General features: G+C 39.1%; 1 long non-coding RNA gene across 1 annotated transcript in view; it reads left to right on the top strand.

Annotated features, from left to right (window-relative positions):
• Nucleotides 1-2397: 2397 nt before the first annotated feature.
• LOC145979587 (uncharacterized) overlaps nucleotides 2398-27012 on the top strand; it is an 85330-nt gene continuing 60715 nt past the window's right edge. The window contains exon 1 of the long non-coding RNA XR_014440794.1: nucleotides 2398-2541. This is a non-coding gene — a long non-coding RNA (uncharacterized LOC145979587). The remainder of the gene's footprint in view (nucleotides 2542-27012) is intronic.

Raw genomic sequence — 27012 nt, 5'->3', positions numbered from 1 at the left:
GTGATCGCCACTGATTCAGCGTCAGTCTTACACTCCCTGGGATCGATAACAGCTGATTACTATGTAGACTGGTACATTGTTAACATAAAAATTTTATACCACAAACTAACCAACTCAGGATACAGTATTTCTTTTGTCTGGACTCCTGGGCATACATCCATAGAAGGGAACCACATAGCAGACACATTAGCCAAGTACGCAGCTGAAGAATCAAGTCACCGATCGCTTCGGACCAAATTTTCTGCAAAAGCGCTCGAGTCGCATGGTAAAACAGAATTGTTGAAAAGTTGGCAGAAACAATGGACAATTACAGGGAAGACTAATGGGAAAAATTATTATTCAATTCAACCACTTATACCTAAAGAACCTTGGTATCAAGATATTAACCTTTCAAGAAACTCTTTAACAAGCCTTCTTAGATGTCGGCTAAATTACACCCTAGCCCCTAAAGACTTGTATTCTAGGAAGATTGTACAATCCCCAATCTGTCAGGTGGTGCAACTAAAGGAACACCTGATCATATTATATTTGAATGTCGCCTTAATGTAACTACGCGTCATTATTTCTTAAGAGATCTAAAAGAAGCAGGATATAATGGCGCATACGCCTTGTCAGCACTTTTGAGGAACCCAACGAAGAAAATAATATATGTACTTAAAAACTATATTGTGAGAGAAAATATTATATTATAAAATTATGAAATGGTAAAATTATGAAATTGTAAAATTATGAAATTGTAAAATTATAAAATTGTAAAATTATAAAATGTAAAACAAATGTAACTGGTGCATAGCAGCAAAGCTACAACCAAATATACATTTATAAAAAAAAAAGTGCAGGTCCAGTCTCGTTTAGCATTATTGTGCATAAAGTGAACTTTACACACCAAATCAAATCAAATTATTATCTAGCTATTGTATACTTAAGATCGGCAAAATTTGTAACTGGCCTGACAAGGATATTAATGTCAAATAGATAAAAGATGAATATTTATTGAATATCGAAAAAGGATATTAGATCCAGTTGACGAAAAGTAACGTTCCTGGTAATATTTTATGCATATTATCATTATTATTATAAGTAGTAATAAATCTTCCATAAATTGTCTTTGGAACTGTCATTCAAAGTCGTATGATCCCAATATAATCCTTTCTTTCTAATAAGTTCGGCGGATATAAATAATCTCGATTAAACAGCAAGTATATTTTAATTATAGTTATTTTATTAATTTCATTATTTAATTTTAGTACTTAGTAAGTCTTTCGGTGGGGTCCGGACTCCCTGGACCCCCTAAATACGTCCTTGGCTGGATATATCAAATTAGCAGGGAAGCAATACAAAAGAGCACTCTATGAGAACATGTAATCCCAGCCAATCAATTTTGGGGCGGATAAAACTGAAAATATACAACATTTTAGAAAATTGGACGTCTCCCGCTGGGGCCCTAATTGTCGACGTTACAAACAAGTATTTTTGTTCTCATTAGCCTATTACAAATATGCCATCACAAAGCGTTGGTTTGATTGAGTTGGTGTTCTAAGTACACTTTATGCACTGTAAGGCTAATCGGGACTGGATCAACAGTTTAAAGTGGGATCCGAACCACTATGTGCCTCCACCGGACATCGAACCCGGGACCCCTTGATTACAAGGCGGCGACGCTACCACTGCGCCATCGGGAGGCCACAAGAAGCGTTGGATGAAGAGTAATACCCAATTAGAGCTGTAGGCTATATCCTATAATATTCAAAGGGAAAAAAATGATATTTTAAAATTGAGTTTCTTAAAAATAGTAACAATAAACTTATTGTTTTGTGACTCAAGAATGTTATACCCTCATATATACTAACAAACTAAAAAGACAGAGCTGAAATATGGTGTGTAATTTAGATTACTCTTTAATGACTGCCACGTGGAGATTGTATAGCATGTTTACCGCTCGGCTACGCGTTGGAAAACATGTTATGCCACTAACCTCCAAAGGTTAATAATATTAAGTATGCTCCATGTTGAAAGTCCATTATGTGAATATGAAAGTAGCAATAATATCTAAAAATACACTTTTGAAATTTACAGTTTCATGAACAGTAATCGACTTTAGGATCGTTAACGATATTTACCATGGTCTTCAATTGCCGGGACGCTTGCAAAATATACATTAAGGGGTAAATACATTCAGAAATTACATTTCTACAATTGATGATCTCTCATAGGTCATAGTTCAATGCCTCATATTGTATACTTTGCAACAGCCAAGAAGAGCGTACAATAATTTTAAAACACAGTAAATAACATTATTGGACATGCGCAGTAACATTTGGAGATGTTTTAACAATTGATCGCCTCAAACGCACTTGTACTTCAAATAGAACCATCACCAAGTAAGAATGTAGCTGTACTAATCCACCTGTGCTTGACTGATTGTTTTTAGTGTGTTTAGTACTATAACTGGTACCCTTGAAGGAATAATTACGGATCTTCGCTACTTGGAACTAATTGACAGCTGCCTGTGTTAAGAACTTGTTTTGTACAGAATCATGGGTAAGGTTTTAATTTTTAACACCATTAAGCTTTGTTGCCATGATAACGAAAAACGCAATATGCTGACCAAGGCAGAATTTATTTCATTTTAAAACATAAACTAAACGTTATGTTTCAAATTTATAGAAAGGTCTTCCTCATACTCTGTACCAAATACAAATCAAATAAGGTACAAAACAGGAAGATACACACACACTCAAAAATCACCCCCCCCCCCTCCAGACACAAGATTATTAAAAGGTTGTTTATGTGGAACATTCCTTTCCAGGTGTTCTAGCAGGTAGTCAACTGTTGTTTCACCTGACAGGCGATTTATATAAACATTTCCTTCCATCTGGAACGTGGTTGGACTCCTTATCTCACGCTCTCTTTACTTATCCTTTTTTTTCTTCATTCCTCTTCCTTCTTTTTCCCTCCTTCACTCTTGTCCTTTCCACTCTTTCTAACACCTTCTTCCATTCTTTGTTTATCTTGAGTCCCCCATTCCAGTTCATTGTGTCTTCTTCCCCTTTCTTCTCTATTTCCTTGGCCTCCTTCAATTTTCTCACTAGTGCTCTCTTTTCCCTTCCTATCTGCTTAGCCTCATCCCACTCTATGTCATGTCCTGTTTCTCTCGTGTGTTTAAATATCGCATTTCTCTCTCTCTCTCTCGTCATACACCATCCCTATGTTCTTTCAAGTTTCAACCTGTCTTTCATCCTCTTTTTGTTTCTCCTATGTACACACTCTGACATTCTTTACACTTCACTTCGTAGATAATCCCTTCCTCTTCTCTGTTTTTCTTTTTCTTGTTTGCATTTTTCACATAAATAACTTTCTAATAATTTTGTGTCTGCAGGGGTGTGATTTTTGTGTGTGTATATATATCTTCCTGTTTTGTACCTTATTTCATTTGTATTTGGTAATGAGTCTAAAGAAGACCTTGCTAGAAGGTTGAAACGTAACGTTTAGTTTATGTTTTAAAATAAAATAAATTCTGCCTTGGTCAGCATATTGAGTTTTTAAGTTTTATTCTAAGGCCGTGTCCGAAAGGTGCAAGACCGAATTTGAAGCGAAGATCCTCTGACAATGGTCTCGCAATTCATGTTGAAGCCTTGAACTGGAAGTGAAAGTCTTTCGAATTGCACTTCGACTGCAGCGCCAAATACGATCAGTAGATAAAACTCAGTACTCGTTTTCCCCACGTTTTAAACACTTGTTCTTCACCATAGAAATCACATAGCATTTTAAAATGTTCTCATACATACATTTCCACACTTGCTGACTTTTTACCTCAGTGATTTCAAACAAATGAACAAAGAGTTTACGAGTCAAGTACTCAAGTCTGCAACGATGCGTGCTCCGCGCTGTGGTCTCGATTGCTCGTTTAATTGGCGCTTTCGAACTGCGCTAGGTGACGTCACTTCCGACAAGACCATACTTGAAGTCTGCTATTTATAACATTCGGACATAGCCTACGTTTCTGAATGGAATAAATTTTATTTTATAAGACGATAGACTAAGAATCACTTTTAGAACTATCCTCACTGTCGTAGTTAAACCGCGTTTGTTTTAATCTGTAAACCTTTCCCGCGCTAGCGATTGCTCGACAGTTCTTGAGCCAATCGGAAACGAGGAAAATGTCTACTGAACAAAGAGGAACGAATGGAAAGCAGAGAAGCAACGCTTATGCACGTCGTGTTTCCACTTTCTAGTTTATTGCTAATTTATTAATGTCATTCAAGAAGTTCGTTTTGCAGAATTATCTTTGTAGTGAATAGTGTACTGTATGTACAGTCACCGTTAATAAAAATGGGACACCTAGATCCTGACACATTCGCTTTCCTGCGAGACGTTATGTGTGTTCCTAACTCTAAGGGAGATTAAAGGCATGCGATAAAGTTTCCACAGGATTCTTCCCAAGCCCTTCCGGTCCGTGGCAGTGTGCCAACTTAGCTCTCTTGGAGCCAGATCTGCCTCTTTCGTACACTCTTCCCGCTGTGAACTGGGACGCCCACCCATGTGCCCCACTATGATGCCATCACTGGTTCCGGCCAACATAGACCAACTTTTGTCATACTTATACATTTTGCACGTGATGTGATATTGTTATATTGGCTGCGTCGCCCCACCCCCTCTTATCTCCCCAGCTACTTCTATGCAGGGAATTCTTTATATTCGATTTCATACGACCATCGGTGGATTATTGAGATGGGCGATGCCGCTGGATCTAGATGTTGAAAACTAACAATAAATTGTCATCAATTTAGAGTTAACGTTATATCAGTGCCCAACACCTTTGACAACTAACATTACCCTAGAAGGCACTTTATGCAGCCATCGTAAATCTAGCTCCATGAAAGTCTGTTTTAACTCCATTTAAGGTGAAATTTAGGTCTTTTATGCGTATCAGGTTTGGCAACATTGTCATGAGGCACGGAGAAAAGCATTGATCATATGGGAGTATGATTTGATTCGTTCCCTTGGGAATATAAAACTTCCCATGGAATAGAAATATATATATCAACGGGAAGAGGGCAGTTTGAAGATGAATTTCATCAGCGCAAAAGTCGAAACTTCCATTTGATTAGCCGTAACTTGATCTTGAAGTTGATTCCTTATAAGGAATACATAGGATTCCGAAAATTCTTATTCATCATATTTTTCAAACATCGTTGATTGATTGATTTGGTGTTTGAAGTCCACTTTATGCACAGCAAGGTTAATCGGGACCGGGCCTACAGTTTAAAGTGGGATCCGAACCACTATGTGCTTGCACCGGGTTCGAACCTGGAACCCCTTGATTACAAGGCAACGACGCTACCACTGCGCCATTGGGGAGGCTTTTCAAACATCGTGTCCAGCTTAATAATCAACATTAAAAAACGCATCCAGTTCCAACATGGAGAGAAATTCATACTCTTGGATACACCCAGGTTTTTTTTTAGTACCAGTGCTCATTCGGGCGATATTGAAATAAATGCTCAATTGGTGCGTAATTGTATCTCCTCCCCTTAATAGCATCTTCTACAACCGTCTTATAGTTAGGCAACACACATAACGCCTTGCAGGAAGCGAATATTTCAGGATCTAGGTGTCCCACTTTTTTTTCGGGTGACTGTACATTTGTGCATTACAGTGTCCCTTATTCGTAGCGTGGTTTCCCGCAACAAAGGAGGGTGACAGTAGATAGTGACAATTTCGCGTGCTGGAAAGGTCAATGTTCGGCGAGCGCGGGAACATTGACAGCTTATGCGAAACTAGGTTTAGTGACGGTAGAGGAGTGTTGAGTTTTGTGCAGTCTCGAATACGACCACACAACCACACAACTAAAACAAATAAAAAGCACTGGAGCGCTCCCAGTCCATGTGTTCTACCCAACACTGACAGGAGTCACTATGGGGCTATAATAGGCCATCAATTTTTATTTGTTTTAGTTGTGTGGTTTTTGTTTTTAACTTTTTAACCAGTGAAGGTTTTCATCGGAGTTTTTATGCCGTCACAGTAAGTTTTTTACCTTTTTTATCCTCAACCTGAATCCTCAGCTTACGATTTGACAACGCGGTACCATGTTTGGCCCCTCATTTTTTTTTTTATTTACCTGATGAAGGAAGAAGTAGTACAGACTTCCGAAACGTCGTTTTGAACCATTTCTACTCACTCACGTAAGTCATTTATATATATTTATCCACAATGGTGTTGTTGGATTCTCGTTAGATTCCTTTGAGCGTAAAAATCTTGCATACTGGAAACCAGAGGGAATCATTATGAAGCATGATTTATAAAGGGCTCCCTTAATCAGTTCTGCAGAGAGGCCCAAAGCTGTTGGTATACATATTAATCGTCTATTAACATTATGGACCTGTAAATGTCAAGTATTATGCCTATTAGCCTATTTATGTTAAACTTTATATTCTTTGGCAATCTGGAAAGGTCATTATCAAAATATTGCTATTTGATGTTGCTCGAAGATTTTTTTTCGTTGCAGTTTCAAGATATCATCCCTTTTCTGTTACTTATCTCTTTTGAGGGAGGGGGCAAGTGCCTCTGTGCACCCTTCGATATCTGCCAATGAGACACAATATATTAAAAAATTGCCCCCGCTAGGATTGTCTCCCCCCCACTACAAAGAATTCCTGGCTACGGGCCTGTGGCAAGGGTAGACCGCGAACTTTCAGGAAGAGCCACTCCCCCCCCCAGTCACTATATTATGAAGTATATTTGTAACAAATAGGTAACAAGATTGCCATGTACAGTCAACAGTGTTCCAGATTTTTTGATAATTTGTTGTGTACCCCTCCCACCAAATCCGTCAATGGCCTATCCTTGACCCCCAACTAAATTTTTTGTGGTGTCGCTACGGATTATCGGCACGATATTCCACAGTTATGGAAACTGTCAGTTGCACGAAGGCCAACCGGTAAAAATGCTCAACACAGCCAGAATTGTACATAAAAACATACAACCTGTTTCACGATCTTTACGATCACCTTATCGTCAACACACAAGAGTGTACATTATCTACAGAGCATGGAAAAATGTCAGTGGAAGTGACGAATGCAGTGAGCTCCACTTTATTTTCATTCTCGATTCGTTCCGAAACCGCAGAATCTCGAGAGAGATAGAGAGAGATAGAGAGAGAAAGGAATAGCAGAACTGTGAAGCTTGTAGGGGAAGCAGAAAAAAGAGCGCTCCAGTTGCAGGATACGGCGATGTCTTTTTGTCCTTTTATTGCAGAGGTTCATTTCTTCTTCTCGGAAAAGTGGAACACATTCAGGGGATGATTTCTCCGCAACTTTCAGTAGGTCACCGAATTCCCAAGCGCCCTTCGGACGACTGACTCCAGAAGAAAGTGTATTCCATGCACAAGCTCTTTCCAGCGACAAACAGTGGCGTGCCCAAAATACGAAATCGAGAGGGGTTTGACACGTTAATAATTTTCATTCATACATACATATAACTAATGTGATTGAACGGATGCATATCATCACGGCAGTATATATAGATAAATAATAGGAAGGGTTCAACTTTCAACGGTCCAAGGATAGTAAAATTGAAATACTTGTTAATAATAACTATTGATTGAGTTGGTGTTTTAAGTCCACTTCGTCGTTGTCACCTTGTAATTAAGAGGGCCCGGGTTCGATACCCGGTGGAGCACATAGTGGTTCAAATCCCACTTTAAACTGTAGGTCCAGTCCAAATCAGCATTACTGTGCATAAAGTAGACTTAAAACACCAAATCAATCAAGCGAATTAATATTTATAAGTATATCACTCAGGCCCGTAGCCAGGCTGGGGCCAGGGGGAGCTCAGCCCCCTTCACATTAGGTAAAACTATTTTGTATTCTAATTTGTTTGAGGTGAAGAGTGAAAATGTAGACAGAATATATTATTTTGTTCCCAACTTCGTTCGTTCATCTTGTTTATGAGTAGAAGTCTAAGCAGCAGAAAGCGTTTAGAAAATCCTCTATACTTTAGAAAGTTTTTTCATAGGGGGCCTTCTTTATCTGTGCCTTCCCTGCCCCTGTTGCAGCCTCTCGTTTGACAGATATCTGTGACTTTGACGCCATCATCCACATTCCTTCCACACTTGCGTCACATGTCAACAGGTCCCAAGTTTTGTGAATAAAGGGGAGTTTTATTGCTTCGGCCGGGGGTGGAATGTACGGTAGGCATTATGGTTGAAGTGAATATTGTACATTTTAACATGCATGATATAAATATCTGTATCATCAAAAATAGTATGGAGTGTGTATTAAGGGATGGTGTCAGTAGCAGTCATTAGCACTTCAAGAGATGTTTTAGAAGATATAGAAAAAAAACTGCAGTATTTGTATGATATATCTAATTTTAATATTTTAAATTAACTTAATGACCCCGACACACATAATTTATCTTCATTTAATACTGTTAAACTTTTGAAAAATGGACTTGGTTTACAAAGCCCCCCCCTCCGATAACCCGTGAGCCCCCTGGAGATCAGTTCTAGCTACGGGCCTGATATAACTGTACACTGATTAAATTAACAATTGCAGTACCACTAGTATTTTCATCATGTACATCTGGACTTTTCTTCTTAAATCATACATAAAAATATATCTGTCCTTTTTGGGGGGAAATTGATGCGAGTTATTACGATTTTGTAGTATATTTTTAACATTACAAATCAACAACATGCAATCCGCGGCGGACCAGTCCCCGGAGATCAAGGTGGAAACCTAACGGTGCAACACGAAGCCTTGGTCGTGACCTTGACGTGGTCATCTTCCAAAGTGGAGCCTGGGCCACTGATAACCCTACCTGGCAACTTTGTATATAGAGGTCCTTGTAAACCGACAGACGCGGTGGAGCCTAGGCCACCAAGAATAATCCTCCAAGGCAAACATTTATAATATATAACAGACTACACGCTACCCTGAAGACGGAGGCAGATTCAGCCTCCGAAACGTAGGTAAATCTCTTAAATAACTATGGTTAAAAGTCCAAAAAACTAGAATGAATAAATCACCACTGATTAGCTACAAAGAAGAATTACAAATTTTGGTATATTTACTCTCAAGAGATGAATAAAATTAAATTATTGTGCGTGAAGAATATGAAACCACCTCTACAAGTTATATTTCTCAATTATTTTAAATATTAGAGTGATTTGATCAAATGTTGATGCGATTATTCAATTATTGCAAACCACTTAGAAAAGTTTTTTTTAGAATAGAAAAGTATTTTTATTTACTACAGAGCAAGGTTCAGCCTTCGGCTACTCAACCACCTAACTCTCGTAATTAAAAGTTACAATACATATATGTATAATACTAAAATCAAATGTGTAACATGAATGACATAAATGAAAATAATAATAATAATAAAATTTTAAGAGAATACAATGACAGATACAGTTCTACACACACACATACATACGCACATACAAACACGTGTACATACGCAATTTCCAAATCGAGATTAAAATAACATGTACAATTTGAAATATTTGCTGTGTCAGATAAGTGTTCGCAAAATACAGGGTTTTATTTGGTTCTTGTTGCTTAATTGTACGAGCGAATGCTCACTTATTAACACTTATTAAACCAATTGGCGGGGTTTGAACCCGTCATACCCACCCCTTATAATATGGCCAAGTAAATTATTATTGTTTTAGCTAACACAAAAAATGGAATTGAAATTATATTATACCATTCCTCAACTATGGAACACAAACCACTGAAAAATCATTCGGGAAAACAGCTAATTAACCTTTAAGACAATTACATCCTACTTCACGTTGTTACCCTGCCCCCGTGTCAGGGCAACAGTGTTTTTTTTCTTATTGTAATATTTATTAATATGTTAATTAATTGGATAATCAAGTGTATAAACATATATATGTCTGATTAGTGTAAATCAATTTATTATGTATTTTTAGGTTCATATTATTCCATGTATACATACCATGTAGCTCTCTGTTCTTTCTTGGTGTTTCGAACGTTCAGAAGAAAGGCGGGCAGTTTAGCTGTTAAAGATTAAAAATTTTGAAAGAAGGGCGGTTGGCAACAGACGCCAACCAAACGTATATAAACTCCCAGATGAGAGTAGGGGAGGTCGGCTGTTGGAACTGAGACTTGGAAGGGAGAGGCTGTTTTTGCTTCGGTTAGCTAGGACCGGAGGACAGGTCTCCCGAAACGGATGCTGTAAGAGATTGGATTGCCGGGCAAGCTAGTGCCTTGGTGTCCGATTTACAGGTAAAAAGGTAGTTTGTACTGGATGTTATTTTGAAATAATTACGGTGCGCCGGGCAGCCTAGTGCCTTGTCACCGTGGAGGTTGAGAAATGTACACGTCGGGCGGCCTAGCGCCTGTTAAGACGTTTCTTGGAGTAACGCGAGTCTACCTTGTGACAAGCGTACTTCAGATGTAATTCATAAAATGTAAAGCATCCAGGTACAAACAATAGAGATTCCAACATCAAAATTAGAGTTTTGGCCCGATAAATAATTAGAGAAATGAACGTTCGGATACGACTTGTATATACTTGAAATTTTACGTTAATTAAACTTATAGAAAATATCCAAAATTTCCGTTTTTTTATTTCACACAAGCTGGACAAGGTAATTTATCCCCCTGATCATAAAGGTTTCGCAAAGGTTATCCGTTGTCTCTTCTAGTTAATTATATAATTATGTTGACTTGTAGCAGCCCACGTGCATTGTCGTACAAAGAAAGATACCCCTAGACAAATCTGAGCCGAGTACGAAGTGCACCGAACCTCGAGTACGGAGGTAAAGTGTGGGGGGCCAAGCGAGTAACATATTTATTTGGGGGCCTGTCCGGGATTGAACTTATTTTCTTTGAAGGCGTGTCGCAGGATATTGAACGAGATTTTTGCTTTGAAAGTTAAGGAGAGAAACGGACGAGGATCGAACCGATGATCTTGCGAAACAGAAAAGGGGAAGTTACAAGAATGTCGCTTGGTAACTCGAGTAGGTCCAGCCCGACCGCATCAGAACTTTCTGTTGTTGAGGAACAGAGGTGCGTTCCGAGAGTGACAATGGAGGAAATTCGTTTGCCGCTTCCGACATTTGAGGGAAATGTAGGGAAGGAAGATGCTTTTTCGTATCTGGATAGGATTGAAGATTACGCGAGAACGCTGAAAATTGCTGAAGATGATCTTCTGAAGCAGTTTATTCCTCTTTCGTTGCGAAATGAAGCGAGGGAGTGGTTTTTGTTCACGGAACCGTTCGGTGATTTTTCACAATTCAGGCATAAATTCTTGCAGGCTTTTCATGGATTGGATTATCAGAGAGAAGCAGAGTTATTTTTGTCGCAAAGGTTTCAACTTGCTAACGAGGGATTGGCGGAATACGTTCGCAAGGTTGACAGGCATTTTAGTAGGATAAGGAATTCGGCTTCTGCACAGGAGAGAATTGACTTTGTGAAGTCGCACTGCAATCCGATATTTAGGGATTATTTGTACAACAAGACATTCACTTCTATGAGAGAATTGAGCGAGTACGCCTTGGAATTACAAACTGAGTTTTTGGAAAGGCAGAGATTCAAGTCTTTCGTTTCGGAAGATGAAATTTACAGCTGGTCTTTGAGAAAGTCATTTAACCAGGAATGCGAAGAGGATAGGGGGAGAAAGAAATCTGATATTTTCTTGGACCCTGTGAGCATTGGTTTTGACCGCCCGAAAGTCGAGCGCTTGAGGGCTGAACATGTGGTTTCACGCCCTCCACCCTCGCGGCTTGCGGTGAGGGATGAAAACAAACAGAACCGCTTTTCGAAGGAAGATTGCCAGAGAAATAAATTATGCTACACTTGTGGACAGAAAGGTTGCAGAGCTTCAAATCACCGTAGGGAAAACAAGATAAATGAACGTGGGAATGAAGTAACAAAAAACTCGTAGAGTCGCCACGAATTTGTCAAGTTCGTGGCGTGGAAACTGCAAATTTTACAAAGAAGGAAAATTTTTCACCTCACAATGTAAATGTAAAAGAGATAAGGGAACCTATTGTTTTATGCAACGTAGCTAATGTAGAAGTACACGCATGTATTGATACGGCGTCGTCCAATAACTTTGTGTCTTTGGAGGTCTTCGAGAAGATGAAGACAAATGGATTAAAATTGAAGGATTGCAAAACTAAAGTAATACTTGCGGAAGGAAATGTGGAATCTTTGGGGAGCGCTTACGTGAATATTAAGTTTCACGGACACAAGGCTCGGGATCAGATATTTGTGTTATCAAATGCTAATCATGAAATGTTAATGGGAAGGACATTGATGGCTAAGCTGGGACTTGTACCCATGATTCATCGTAACGGGTGGGCAATTGAGCCTGATCTTTCGAAAATCGTGCCTTTTGATTCGCCGCCGACACGTGACAGCGTTGATGCTGTTGGTTCTAGGGGACTGGGTTCGACCACGGATGGAGTCGAAGGAGTCCGAGAGAACGTTTCTGCTTGCGGAGCGGAGACACGTAGCAGCGACATCAAAGGGGAGGGGGTTGACGAAGAGAGAAGGATTGCCATGCTGATGGAGGGTACCGATATCTCAGAGGAAAACAAGCCGAAATTGAATGCCATACTGAGAAGGCATATTGATGTTTTTCAAGATAAACCGGGATTAGCAAAGGATTACGAGGTTCGTTTGGATGTGAATAACGAGAAGCCGTTCCGAGCGAAACCTAGGCCACTTTCTGAGCAAAAGAAGAAATTCGACCGGAAACAGAAAAGGAAAACGGAAGCTATGTTTACAGATGCAGCTGGCAACACTGTCAATGGAAAACAGACGGACGGACAGAAAGAAACTTCGCCGCCCGTAGATCTTAACGATAAAGAAATGTGGAAAGGAGAACAACAGAGCGATCCTTATTTGTCGAAATTAATTGGATGTTTAAATGGGGAAGAAGTTGAAATAAAGGATTCTCGAGAGAAGAGAAAATTTGACTTTTATCTGCAACATTCCTGTCTCGACGATGATGGACTGCTTTACCGTTTCGTTGACGAAAACACTGGACTTTATCCACCGTTTAGCTCCAGATTGAAGCTGTGGGTACCAGAGAATTTGAAGAGTGAAGTACTTAAGTCTTCGCATGATGATTTATTATCTGCGCACTTAGGACATGGAAAGACATTGTTTAAGGTCCTAGAGAATTATACTTGGGACGGAGTAGTCAAAGATGTCAGTAACTATTGCAAAAGTTGTATCACTTGTCTTCAGTATAATCCTGACAACAGCAGAAAGATGGGATTTATGAACTCGAGAAAATCTACTGCGCCTGGATACAAAGTGTTTCTGGACATTTTTGGACCACTGCCTACAAGTACGAAGGGGAGATACAAGTACTGTTTGGTCATTCAAGATGAGTTCTCAAGGCACATTAGTTTGACACCACTTAGAACTACAACGGCGAGGACGATCTCGCAAGCATTTTTGAAGTACTGTTTTCAGTCAGGATTCCCGAAATACGTTGTCAGTGACAACCAGAGTGTATTTCGAAGCAAACTGTATTCACAAACGTTGCGGTCTGTGAATTGCAAGCCTGTCTATATTACGCCATATAGACCGAAGGGAAACAAATCAGAAGCAGCGATTAAGATAATCAAGCAAGCACTTGGAAAGTTCTGCAAGGAACACTCGTCGTGGGCTGAAAACTTGGACGCGATAAGTTTTGCCATTAATAATGCAACCAATTCGATGACTGGATTGAAGCCGTCATTCTTGTTCTTTGGACGTGATTTGTACACACCGCATGACACTCTGAAAATGGAGCCTCAGAGGGAAGATGGAACCGGGGAGGACGTCACGGCGGAGAGACAGATGGATTACGTCATACAGTTAAAGGAAAGAATGGGCGTGGCTTTCGAATTTGCAAGAGAAAAAGAAGAAAAGACGAGGCAAAAGGCGTCAAAGGCCTACAATAAGGGCAGAAGAAGGGTTAATCTTCGTGTCGGAGATCGAGTACTGGTTCAAGAGCATAAGATTTCGTCTGCTTTTAATAAGCAAACTGTGTGCTTTTTCCCGAAATTCAAAGGGATCTACAGAATTCAGAAATTCACTACTCCAAATAATGTTGTTTTGAAAAAGGAAGGTGAGGGGAAGAGAGTTCTGGCTAACGTTGACCAGCTGAAGGTCGTTCCAAGAAGAAATTTGAGAAGTGTGAGGGAAAGCACTCGTCCCTCAATTCTACCCTGAGAATCCATCTCAAGGGGAGGGGGTAGAAGGGCTGTGAAAAATGATGGAAAGGAATCCGAGTGACCGACTTCTTGTTTGTACAGTAGTAATTAAGTTCCTGATTTATTGTCACTACACATTTGAGTTCTGGTAAATTTATTTCTTGTGAATGTAAGATTTAAAATTACGGACTGTTGTATTTTATGTTATGTCAACCTTTTGCCGATAAAGGGTGGTGACAATTGTGAACATGAAGACATGAGATTTTCATCGCTAAGAGAATGCTGAAGGATGGCAGTTCGATCCCCGGGAAAGAGAAGGGAAATTTCCTTATAGATGGAAAAATGAGAAAGCCATTTTAAAGTCGGGTCGTGTGATCGAACGATAGAACCTTGGAAAGCATTTGAAGCTGAAATTCGGCAGGAGTCGAACCGAGTACTGCAGAAGTCCCAGACGCAAGGACTAGGGGACTAAGGAGCCGGGAGTTCTTCGGATGGACCGAGGAGGAGGCTGAGTCGACCCTAGAGCGGGAGCCGGGCATGTTCTTTGGAAGGTGGAGGAGCTGAATCTGTCTGCACCTGGGAGCAGTCCTGATGACCAGATGACCGAGATGTCCAGGAGGTTTCCAGGATTCCCGGAGGAAGAATCCGTGTGGAAATAGGATATTTAGTGCAGTGAAATCGAGACTCTTCTTTTCAGAGAGACGGTTGTGATGTGTAGTGAAAATAACGTTATCAGTGAACTTTTCTTTTCAGTTGCAGTGCTTAACTTTTCTCAGTGACTTTAAGACAATTCACACAGACTGAAATTTAAATTTCAGATTGAATTGTAACGCTGGGGAGGGGGAATCTGTTACCCTGCCCCCGTGTCAGGGCAACAGTGTTTTTTTTCTTATTGTAATATTTATTAATATGTTAATTAATTGGATAATCAAGTGTATAAACATATATATGTCTGATTAGTGTAAATCAATTTATTATGTATTTTTAGGTTCATATTATTCCATGTATACATACCATGTAGCTCTCTGTTCTTTCTTGGTGTTTCGAACGTTCAGAAGAAAGGCGGGCAGTTTAGCTGTTAAAGATTAAAAATTTTGAAAGAAGGGCGGTTGGCAACAGACGCCAACCAAACGTATATAAACTCCCAGATGAGAGTAGGGGAGGTCGGCTGTTGGAACTGAGACTTGGAAGGGAGAGGCTGTTTTTGCTTCGGTTAGCTAGGACCGGAGGACAGGTCTCCCGAAACGGATGCTGTAAGAGATTGGATTGCCGGGCAAGCTAGTGCCTTGGTGTCCGATTTACAGGTAAAAAGGTAGTTTGTACTGGATGTTATTTTGAAATAATTACGGTGCGCCGGGCAGCCTAGTGCCTTGTCACCGTGGAGGTTGAGAAATGTACACGTCGGGCGGCCTAGCGCCTGTTAAGACGTTTCTTGGAGTAACGCGAGTCTACCTTGTGACAAGCGTACTTCAGATGTAATTCATAAAATGTAAAGCATCCAGGTACAAACAATAGAGATTCCAACATCAAAATTAGAGTTTTGGCCCGATAAATAATTAGAGAAATGAACGTTCGGATACGACTTGTATATACTTGAAATTTTACGTTAATTAAACTTATAGAAAATATCCAAAATTTCCGTTTTTTTATTTCACACAAGCTGGACAAGGTAATTTATCCCCCTGATCATAAAGGTTTCGCAAAGGTTATCCGTTGTCTCTTCTAGTTAATTATATAATTATGTTGACTTGTAGCAGCCCACGTGCATTGTCGTACAAAGAAAGATACCCCTAGACAAATCTGAGCCGAGTACGAAGTGCACCGAACCTCGAGTACGGAGGTAAAGTGTGGGGGGCCAAGCGAGTAACAACGTCTGAAGTTCTATTTTTAAATAGCTCATTGTTTACTTGTTTATTGTCGTCGGGTGCATATGTTTTACAAAAAGCTCCCAGAGTAACACCGTTGCTCTGTCTATTGTCAAAACTACGAAAGTCTACCGCTATGGCAAGAAGAGCTGATTTCGTCAGCTTTATTCGTTGTTGGATGCAGATCACATTTCTTGCCGCACGCCGTCATTGAGTTGAACGCGCAATATATACTTGGTCAAGTTTTCTCAATGTTACTATTCGTAGTTCAATAGCTCTTTTTGTGTATGGTTTTCGGTTTTCTTAGAATGTAAAAATACTGTTTGTAAATTACGTGCAAATGTTATCATAAGATTTTATGTCCTAGGCACTTAGTAAAACAATAATAGAGTTCACTGACTGGTAACTTATATAGAACTTTGCACACAAACACAAAAGACTACACTCCCGGAAATGAAATCACAAATGCGAAGCTGCGTGAGCAACCCCTTCCCCCACCCCCAAGCAAAAAAGCTTAATTCGCCCGCTGATGAAAAGTACTTTTCGAAATGTGAACTTTGACCCCACCTTAATAAAAAATGCACCTGCATAACCTCTTAGTGCCCTAAAACAGTGGTTCTCAACCTTTTTCAGTCCGAGACGCACCTTGAAGGATATTACACTTCATGGGACCCTTAAGCATGGGCACCGGCAGAATAACTTGTAGGTATGTGTACCCAGTTTAAACAAATTACACATACTTCATTCTAGAAAAATAAACATGTAATTTAAAATACTAACTTACTCTAGTCTAACATCTAACTATTCACATATGCTGAAATCGAAAATAATTTTTCTTTAGTCACGGAACTAATGTGACACTTGGGCCTGCTTTTTTCGCACAAGCTGGGTTATGTTAGCTTCAATGGTTGTTAACTTAAGTCGTAAATCTGAGGGTGTGTCAAGTCTATGTCTGTACTTGCTTTTCACTTGAATCAGCGAGGTGAAAATCTCTTTTCACACAAATATGTGGTGGAGAACGCCATGAGCAACTTTATCCGAAAGTTCAGGATACTCACCCTTGATGATATCGAAAACTTAAAGATATCGCAGCTGATATCACACAGTTTCTCTCTTACTTTTACTGACAACGTGTTTGAACTTTCAAAATACGAGAATGGGTCTCGAATCCAATTGAATTCTCTGTAACTTTCTGCAAAGTAATTTTCAATCTCGTTACCGAGAGCAGAAAGGTGAGATAATACAGATTCGCAACACTCACTAGGTAAGGAAAGGTCATTCTCACAAAACATTCTAAGGTCTGTAAGGCAGAAAAATTACCATTTTTTTACATACTCTGACCACAAACTGATTTTTTTCTGGAATGCCGAAACGGAAACGACAGATATCCGATTTCCTTGAAGTAAACACCAGAGAAAGGCCGGTAGAAAGCAATGGTAGAGCACAAATAACAGAAATATAGAGTGTTGACTACATACAACACGGGTTTAATTTAAATTGTTAAAACAATATATTTTAGCAATTTACATGTAATAGGTTTTTAAGACACAGTAAATAAATTTTCGAGCTCGACTTCGGAACCCAGCAGTGGGTCCATAGGTTGAGAAACGATGCCCTAAAACAAGTATTTCTTTACAGCAACATCGTTACCATTAGTCTTGCCAATCACATTTCAATGTGACTTCTACCCACTTTTATCTTCCATCTCTTGCTATTGTGTCGAATCATGCTTAGTTTCTTGCTGAACACTTCTGGCTTACGTCACAGCTACAATGGGAAGTCGCTGGTGGTGTCATTTGACAGATTCTAATCAGCGACAAGAAAAGAAAACATCAGGTAAAAATAACTATATAGCCCTCTATACTGAGTTGGAGGTGCCCTCCTCCCCCAAGAAAAAGAATCGGGTGGTGATTTTCACAGGGTAACAATTTTCGCACACACACAAACGTATACATAATGTGGTTCGTATAAGAACAACAACTAATTTGTGGGGGTCGAAATAATTATACTATGTTTATTTGGAAGTAAAACATCATTGAAACCAAGCTTTATCTTGATTGATGATGGCGGGAGATTATAAAGGTTGCCATCATTTTCCTCTTCTAGAGATGTGACTAAATCGAAACACTTTGATTAACTTACGTCCATATATGTATTGTGAGCAGTAGGACTGTTAGTACAGTCCAAGTAGGCTGAAATTGCATAAATAGTGAAAAATACATTTTTCCTGCATTGGCAAGGTATTACGTGAATAATTCGAGTTTGTTCTAGAAAAGGGTATTAGTTTTTCATTTCGTATTTTCCAATATGTTATTCTTGTCAATAACATGTGACTTCTCCCAAAGTCTTTCTGAAAATTCTACTTTCCTCGCTTGTGCATGGGTGTCGAGGTGCAGTTCCATCAGCCCCTTTTGTCGTCTTACAATCAAGGGGTCGTGGGTTCGATACCCGTTCGAGGCACATAGTGGTCCGGATTCCACTTTTAACTGTAGGTCCAGTCCAGATTAGCCTTTTTGTGCATAAAGTGGACTTAAAAACAAACTCACAACCAATGTTGCCAATTTAGCTCTTTTGGAGCCAGCCAGCTCTTTCATACACTTGTTTGACTCCTAAAATTTGGAAATGCTCCGGGGGGGGGGGGGGCGGGGGGGTTGCCATCATTTACCCACGAGGGGTAATTTCACTCCAAATCTAGCTCTTTTAGTATTAAATAAATTCATATCCACGGTATGTACTTTCGTGATATCTAACCTCTCTGCGAAGTAAGGATCATGTGTCAGAGAGGGGGAGAGGCATGCTTCAGTTGTTGCGTATTGTGGAGGTCTTTAAGTAACGGACTTCGGGGCATTTTGGTTACTTTACATTGCCTTTTTGTAACCTATTACTTAAATTGCGACGAGATGCCTAATGTTATTTACAAACTACGATGCCTGTTATTGGTATTAAAACATGTCGATACAAATGTCAAATACAGAGCCTCCGTGGCGGAGTGGTATCGTCGTCGCCTTGTAATCAAAGGGTCCCGGGTTCGATACCAGGTGGAGGAACATGGTACAGCGGTTCGGATCCCACTTTAAACAGTAGGTCCAGTCCCAATTAGCCTTTCTGTGCATAAAGTGGACTTAAAACAGAAATTCAATCAATTCAATCAACCACAGCGCGCTACGACGCCAGGGGTGGATTCGAATCCTGGCTTGGGCAAGAGTGTTCTTTGTGCGTGTCCCTTCATCAATTTCTTCATATCATCACTCATCCTCATCGATTTTCCAAAAGTAGCAGAAAATCGAAGCAAACTAAACCAAATCAATCAACAAATGCAGGTGTTCAACATTAAGCTGTGAACTGGGGATGTCCGACCACCTGCCCTACCCTGACATTACAACTAGCTCCGGCCCCCCATAGACCAACTTTTGCCGTGAAAATGCATTTTACACATGATATTAGAGGCATATTGGCAGAGTCGCACACCCCCTCTCTTCTTGCCTCCGCAGACACTTTTTATGGCGCCGTGGATGATGTGAAGATGACATAATACCCGGGAATCCTTTATTTCTGATTTCACGAGACCATAAGTGGATTATCGAGAGGGGTGGTACCGGCCAATCTAGATGATGAAAATAATATTAAATTGTCTTCACTTTAAAGTTTATGGTAAACTAGCTACCATCCCCTTCCCCTACTTGATACCTAAAATTACCCTAAGGGGCAGTTTACCGGGCTTTCCAAACTCTGGTTCCTTAAAATTTATTTTAGCTGCATTTAAGATTCAGCTTAGTTATTTTTTATGCGGATAAGGTTTGGCAACTCTGCTCACAATACACCCACCAGCCCTTCTCTCGTGTACGCCATTTGATGATGAAAATTCATTTTCTGGGTATTTGTACGCTCTTGTTCTGGTTCAATCATGTGGGAAGCGAAGTTGATTTAATTGTACGAAGTACTTCAAATATTGGGGATCTGGTTAATTGTACCCCCAATTTTCATTATTTTGGACTATTTTCGTGTCATAATTTCCTTTCTGGATCATACTCTTGAAATTGTAAATTACATATGTTTCATTTACGATATTTAATTAAATCCTCCACTGGCGGAAGATATTTTTATTGAAAATTTCTCCATATTCTAGACACAAATCAATGTCGAAGTTGCATGACTTACTGGAACGAGATACGCTAGACTTAAACTAAATGTGTCAAGACAATTGAAATGGCTGAAAAGAAACAAACGAACCCAGATTTTTGTCATACATAACAGGCTTCCAAGTATTTGATCAAATTAATTTAAATTTTACATTCGTAAACCCTTATAAGTAACGTAACTCCAAAGATTAACATTTAACAAGATTTCAAACGTCATATGTCGTCAACGTCAACAATTTACAATTTGGCAAAGCAATGCCCTTTACTTGTACATTTTATGATTATTAATATTGTACACGGCACATCATTGCTTTATTCTAATTTTTCCTTCAATTTGAAGTTTCAATAACCTATCGTGGCTTGAGAACTCTTTATTCCTTATGAGATTTGTAATTACCCTCCATTAGTTATGTTGCTTTAAGTATTATAAAGATAAATTATGCATTCAAATATTCGATCGCTAGTTACACAAGAGAAACGTTTAAAAAAGTGATCAAGAGTCTCCAAGGCGCTAGAATCAAATAACAAGAACTTTCTTCAGAAAGATTTGTCACGATTATAAAATTTTAGGTAACGAAATTTAAGCTTACACGGAACCGTTAAAAATACTTGATTAAACGAGGATACTTACAGATAAAATTGGATATTTAGACGATTTTAATTCCATACGCCGAGTTGGAATATTCACACATTTAATTTGCGGAAATATTACTTGAGATATAATCGTTGATAACCAATACACCCTTACATTTAATGGCTAAATTAAAATTATTGATGCCTTTTAGCAAATAAGCACGCGAGAAAACTTCTGTATAAGTTCTACAATAGCTGCAGTTTTGTTTCACTCATGGATCTTCACTTTTCACTTTTTCTCTGGAAATCCTAGAGAACTCATGGCACATTTTTTTCAAGCCAATTAAGATCGAACCGAGCTGTCATGTTATAGAGTTCAGTGGTCTAAAGCGATAAATGTGGAGACTAAAGCATAGACACTTTGATATTCTCTAAAGTATTTATTGCTTGCTGTTCCAAAGAGTACGCCTTCCGCACCTGATGAGCTGAAAGTCCAGAGTTTTGGGACGATTTCTTGCTGTGGGTGTTCTGTCTTGACACTGAAAGAATAACAATTGAATACACATTAAATTATTTTCAGCGTGTTCTGTAACGAGAAATGCACCCTAAAGAAGTACCTTCTAATCACGAAATATGGTTATAGAGTGAACAATGTCCAGAGGTATTACAATCGTGTTCCTCTATGGTCAGAAACTAATATACAGGGGTTGCAAAAGTAGGTATACGGTTGTTAGTTGTACATTCCTGTATGTTACTTTGCTCTATCAGCTCTATTTATAGTAATCGACACACAATCGTGCTACCAAAGGTTCCGGATAAGCGTTGGACAAAGGCACGACTGCATTATTCGTTCTCGACTTCGCGATTTCCGGAAAAGGTAGCAGCAAGTACTGCTCGTACACCTGCATTGAACTTGAAAAACAAACGGTTAATGATGTGTTTGTGGGAAACGCACACTTTGAGAAAATCGATTTTGAAAAAGCCTGCAAGTTCTCATACCCCAACAAATTATTGTAACAATCATAGTGTTAGATAAATCAAGAACGAATTAAGCAATAAGACATATTAATTCGCCAGAAGTGTGGCTTGTCACTCTTGCCCCAAGCCTTTCGTTTCTAAGAAATTTCCAGTGATTATTTACAACACTAGGAACGACCAATTTGAAACTATATTACAAGAATCTCTATCTATCTAGCCGAACTGCTCATATCAGAATGTTCTATTCATGGAGATAAATCAAGAAATGTAACTGTATACCTACTTTGAATCGCCTGTATACCCTTTGCAGCTGGGTCCAAGCCAATTGACCATGTGATATTTGGTTCGTGTTAACAGTAATATGTATACACATAGTTCTGTGATGTGTGTTTTATGTATCCGAATATAATTCTAATTGTGCCAAGTGAAGGTTACAAAGCTCGGTAAATAGAAGAGATACATAGTAGGATTATTTTGTGTGATTGTTGTAGTGAATACCAATGTTACTCTAAAATATAAATGAATCGGATGTTATTGAAAACTCAACTAACATTAATACCAATGAGACTACTTTCATTTCTACCTGTTGTTTTACTTCTATTGAATTTATACCCGTTTGATATAAATATTGCACAAAACAACAAGACTTACCTGTTCATGCTGCTTCCCTTGATCTTGGCTGGCTTCAAATTTGACGCAGATCGCTGCCTAAGTTTTTTCTTTTCTTTTCTTTTTTTTTTTTTACTTTTTTTACTTTTTTTTTTTTACTATGCTTCCGCGGACACTGGAGTACCACTCTCTAAGAGGCAGACAACCACACCTCCACCCTGAGCACTCAGGGCTTCCTGGACCCTTTGAGATCCAATTCGGCCCTCTGGACGCCTGGGCTCTTTCAAAGCTCCCCTGGGCCCCTTTGAGGACTCCCGAGAGCCCTTTGAGCCCTCCAATCTCCCCTAGGGGAAAACCAACACTGCTGAGGAGATCCTGGACAATGGGGGAGCCCAGGTCGGAGGGGGACGTGGGGCACCTCCATGCCTTCCGCCCTCCTTCCCACCGAATCCCCCCTCCCCGTGGGAATGAGCCCCCCAGCGTTCCCAGACTCGGCAGTGATGGTGCAGCAGAAGAAGATCTAGGGATCAACCCTCCGTAGTAAGTGCCGAAAGGGACGAGAGAGGCCCACGCACGCACACATGCACAAACACACTCACAAACATACATCACACACAGACACACACAAAAAAAGAAATCCAAAAGCTATGAGCTAAACTAAAGAGGGAATTGGGGATTAACTACAATGGCCCTAGTCTAATAGCTACTGTGACTCCGGCCGCCATACAGCAGCCAGATATCACTCTTAATCACTATTGTGGTCTCTAGCCGCTCGAACGGCCGGAGACCACACTTAAAATCCCATACACTACCTCGGAAATAGCGGTAACACGGAAACCCTGTTGTATGTGGAGATAGTTTCTCTGTAACAACATGTTTAGGCCCAGCCTCGTCGCCGTTCCCCCTTGTCCCTTGTTGCCTCTTGAAACTCAGATAATGGTGAAGATGGGTGATTGTAGTGTCGACAGAATGGACGTCATGTTACAAACTACTTGAGTCATATCACAAATACTTTAAACTGTCGTTGTTTTTATCTTAAACCTTTACCTAAAGCAACTTATAATTTACCTAAGTTGAACCTAACTATACTTTTCCCTTTATTTCACTCTAGATTTCCAGTCTGGACCCTCGCTTTCGAACATATGAAAATAAATTCTAAACCTAACATTCTCAATAAATTCATGTAGATTTCCGATAATTATCTTACTATTGAGTTTCCTATAAAATCTGAATCTAAATTCTAAACTTCACATTCTTAATAAATTCATGTAGATTTCCGATAATTTTCCACGGCCATCTTACTATTGAGTTTCCTATAAAACCTAAATCTAAATTCTAAACCTATTATTCTCAATATATCCATATAGATATCCCATCATTTTCGACGGCCGTCTTATTATTGAGTTTCCTATAAAACCTAAATCTAAATTCTAAACTTAACATTCCTAATAAATTCATGTAGATTTCCGATAATTTTCGACGGCCGTCTTATTATTGAGTTTCCTATAAAACCTAAAACTAAATTCCGAACTTCATATTTTTAATAAATTCATGTAGATTTCCCATAATTTTCCAAGGCCGTCTTACTATTGAGTTTCCTATAAAATCTGAATCTAAATTCTAAACTTAACATTCCTAATAAATTCATATAGATTTCCCATAATTTTCCACGGCCATCTTACTATTGAGTTTCCTATAGAACCTAAATCTAAATTCTAAACCTATCATTCTCAATATATCCATATAGATATCCCATCATTTTCGACGGCCGTCTTATTATTGAGTTTCCTATAAAACCTAAATCTAAATTCCGAACTTCACATTCTTAATAAATTCATGTAGATTTCCCATAATTTTCCAAGGCCGTCTTACTATTGAGTTTCCTATAAAACCTAAATCTAAATTCTAAACTTAACATTCCTAATAAATTCATGTAGATTTCCGATAATTTTCGACGGCCGTCATACTATTGAGTTTCCTATAAAACCTAAATCTAAATTCTAAAAATAACATTCCTAATAAATTCATGTAGATTTCCCATAATTTTCCACGGCCATCTTACTATTGAGTTTCCTATAAAACCTAAATCTAAATTCTAAACCTATCATTCCGAATATATCCATATAGATATCCTATCGTTTTCGACGGCCGTCTTACTATTGAGTTTCCTATAAAACCTAAATCTAAATTCCAAACTTCACATTCTCAATAAATTCATGTAGATTTCCGATACTATTCCACGGCCGTCTTACAATTGAGTTTCCTATAAAACCTAAATCTAAATTCTAAACTTAACATTCCTAATAAATTCATGTAGATTTTTCGTATCGAGAGTTCACAAGGAATGCAGTTGTTCACCTAAAGGTATCTTGGAAGAGGTAACTGAAGGTGCCTGCCAATTATATGATAAGAGTCAAATTGGAAAATAATAAAAAAATAATCACTGAACGGTGCATAGGAGTAGTGGAAAAGATATTTCCACAGTTAAACATGACTTGAGAGAAAAATAGAAGAAACATGAACGACCCAAAGATGGATAACGTTGAAGAAGACAAAAGAAAGCAAGGAAGGAACGTAGAAGCAGTCCAGTCTCCTCTTGAATGGAGGTAACGCCTGTCTCCTTGCAGTGTGGTTAACACTGCGAAGCCAGAGGCCGTAGGATCGAATCTTTCATAAAGCATGGATGGACGTTTCATCAATTCATGATTAGGGACCTTGATTTTTCGCAAACGCGATATCATCAAAAAATGTTAAATGTTGCCTAAAAGTGTTTGTGTATGTACAGTCACATGTCCGAAACACACTTTTCATACATTCAACAGAGCGAAATAACGCGAATTTGGGACAAAATACGAAATGTGGCTTTTTTCGCGAATATCAAAGACGAAAAATATCGCGAAAATACAACAGTCTTGTGTTTTAGGCTTGAAAAATAAAATGTACCATAATTATAAATGTATAACGTGCATGTTTTCCAAATTTTTAGTACACTCCTAACAAACTACGGTGCGTGTTGTACATGGATTAATTCCGAGATTTATGCGAAACCGTGTTTAAGGGGAAGTTTTTTCCATGATGTTTCACCTTTTGTGCGAACGTTGGGAATCACCGAGCAAAGTCGCTGGGTTCGAACGGAAGATCAACGTCACTTGGGAGCAGTAACGCAGATATTTGTCACTCGTGAAACATTTTGCTTTATCGAGCGAAGATTCGTGATTTTGGCGGACATCGAGTGCGCACTTATCGCCACCCTGGGGCCGTAAGATCGGTATTTGTCGCGTGAGAAACTTTTTGCTTTACCGACCACAATGGCGCGGTTCTGACGGAGATCGAGTGTGCACCTACGGTCATTCGGAGCTGTTACATTGGTATTTGTTGCACGAAAACTAACGCGGGAAAAATGCCTCAAAAACCGTTTCCAAAGAACGAAACTGTCATGAACAGCATAGACCATGTGACCTACAAATTAATATACTTATTTAAAGCTAAATAAAATAAAAACGCGAATTTTGAAAAATGTGGGGCGAAAAAGTTAAAACAAAAATCACCAATTTTGGAAAAATATAAGACTGAAACTTTGAGGTCCCTACGTATTATCTTTATGATGCTGGGTGAAGAGCAACATTTAGGAAATCCCATGATGCCCCGTGCCGAAATCACAAGTGCTGACCTACGCGGGATCTCTGGTTCACATTTGAAAGAAAAGGGAAAAGGTTATTGTAAATCGTATGTAAAAGATGCATAGACATGAGTGGAGGAAAGAAATGTCACGTTTCTCGTTACATAAGTACATAAGTAATATATAACCGTACTTCAGTAGAACCGACGTTCTTTTGACAATCTTTTTTGTTGAAAGAAATTTGTTTAGTATCAAAAGTAGTTCATATTCGATTAATTTCGGGGTAAGATTAAGCATTAATAACGCTTAACGTTTTATTTGTCATTTTAATACTGAGTGCAGCTTGATTGTTGAAAACGCGAATTCTGAGAAAAATAACATGAAAAGCAATAAAAACAACACCGGTTTTTCCATATTTTAAAATCCAAAAATCAGGTCCCTATTCATGATCCATCCTATTCGTTGCGATTAGAAGATCAAAAGCAACGGAAAGTAATCGAAATAAAAATAAGAAAGGGTAGCATGTGGGGCCTATGATGACAGGGAAACACCAGGATGGTAGAAAATCAAATAAGTGAGGGTAAGATGCAGTGGCGGCGATTGGAGGGGACACGGGGCAGTTGCTTTTACTTCCCCCTCTCTATTATGGCCACTTAATGCTAAGCCTAATACTTAATACTAACCAGGAAATAGTAAACTGTCCTTGTCCCCAAGTTTTGGCTCCGAATCGCCGCTACTGGTAAGATAACAAACAAGAACTATGGGCAAGAGGACAACGGATGTCAGAAATTATATGCTAAAGTATAAAGCTAAAGGAAAACCATTGGACAAATTTACCAATGAAATATGGTTAAGGGAACACAGGTACAAACACGAAAGAAAACTTAGAATTCTAAAACAGAACTGAGACAGATATAGAAGTGACATTAGTGTTCGTGGTCCAGTGACTCATGTTCACATTCAGTATCCAATGGCTTTTGGATTCCTACGTCATTTGTCTGCTCTAGGCGTGAATCCCGAATAAGGCACGCATGTTGA

The sequence above is a fragment of the Lepisma saccharinum genome, chromosome 26 (genome assembly GCF_977018435.1).
Source record: "Lepisma saccharinum chromosome 26, izLepSacc3.1, whole genome shotgun sequence".
Lineage (NCBI taxonomy): Eukaryota > Metazoa > Arthropoda > Insecta > Zygentoma > Lepismatidae > Lepisma > Lepisma saccharinum.
Note: the sequence above shows the minus strand (reverse complement) of the source record. Positions and strands in the feature narration are given on the sequence as shown.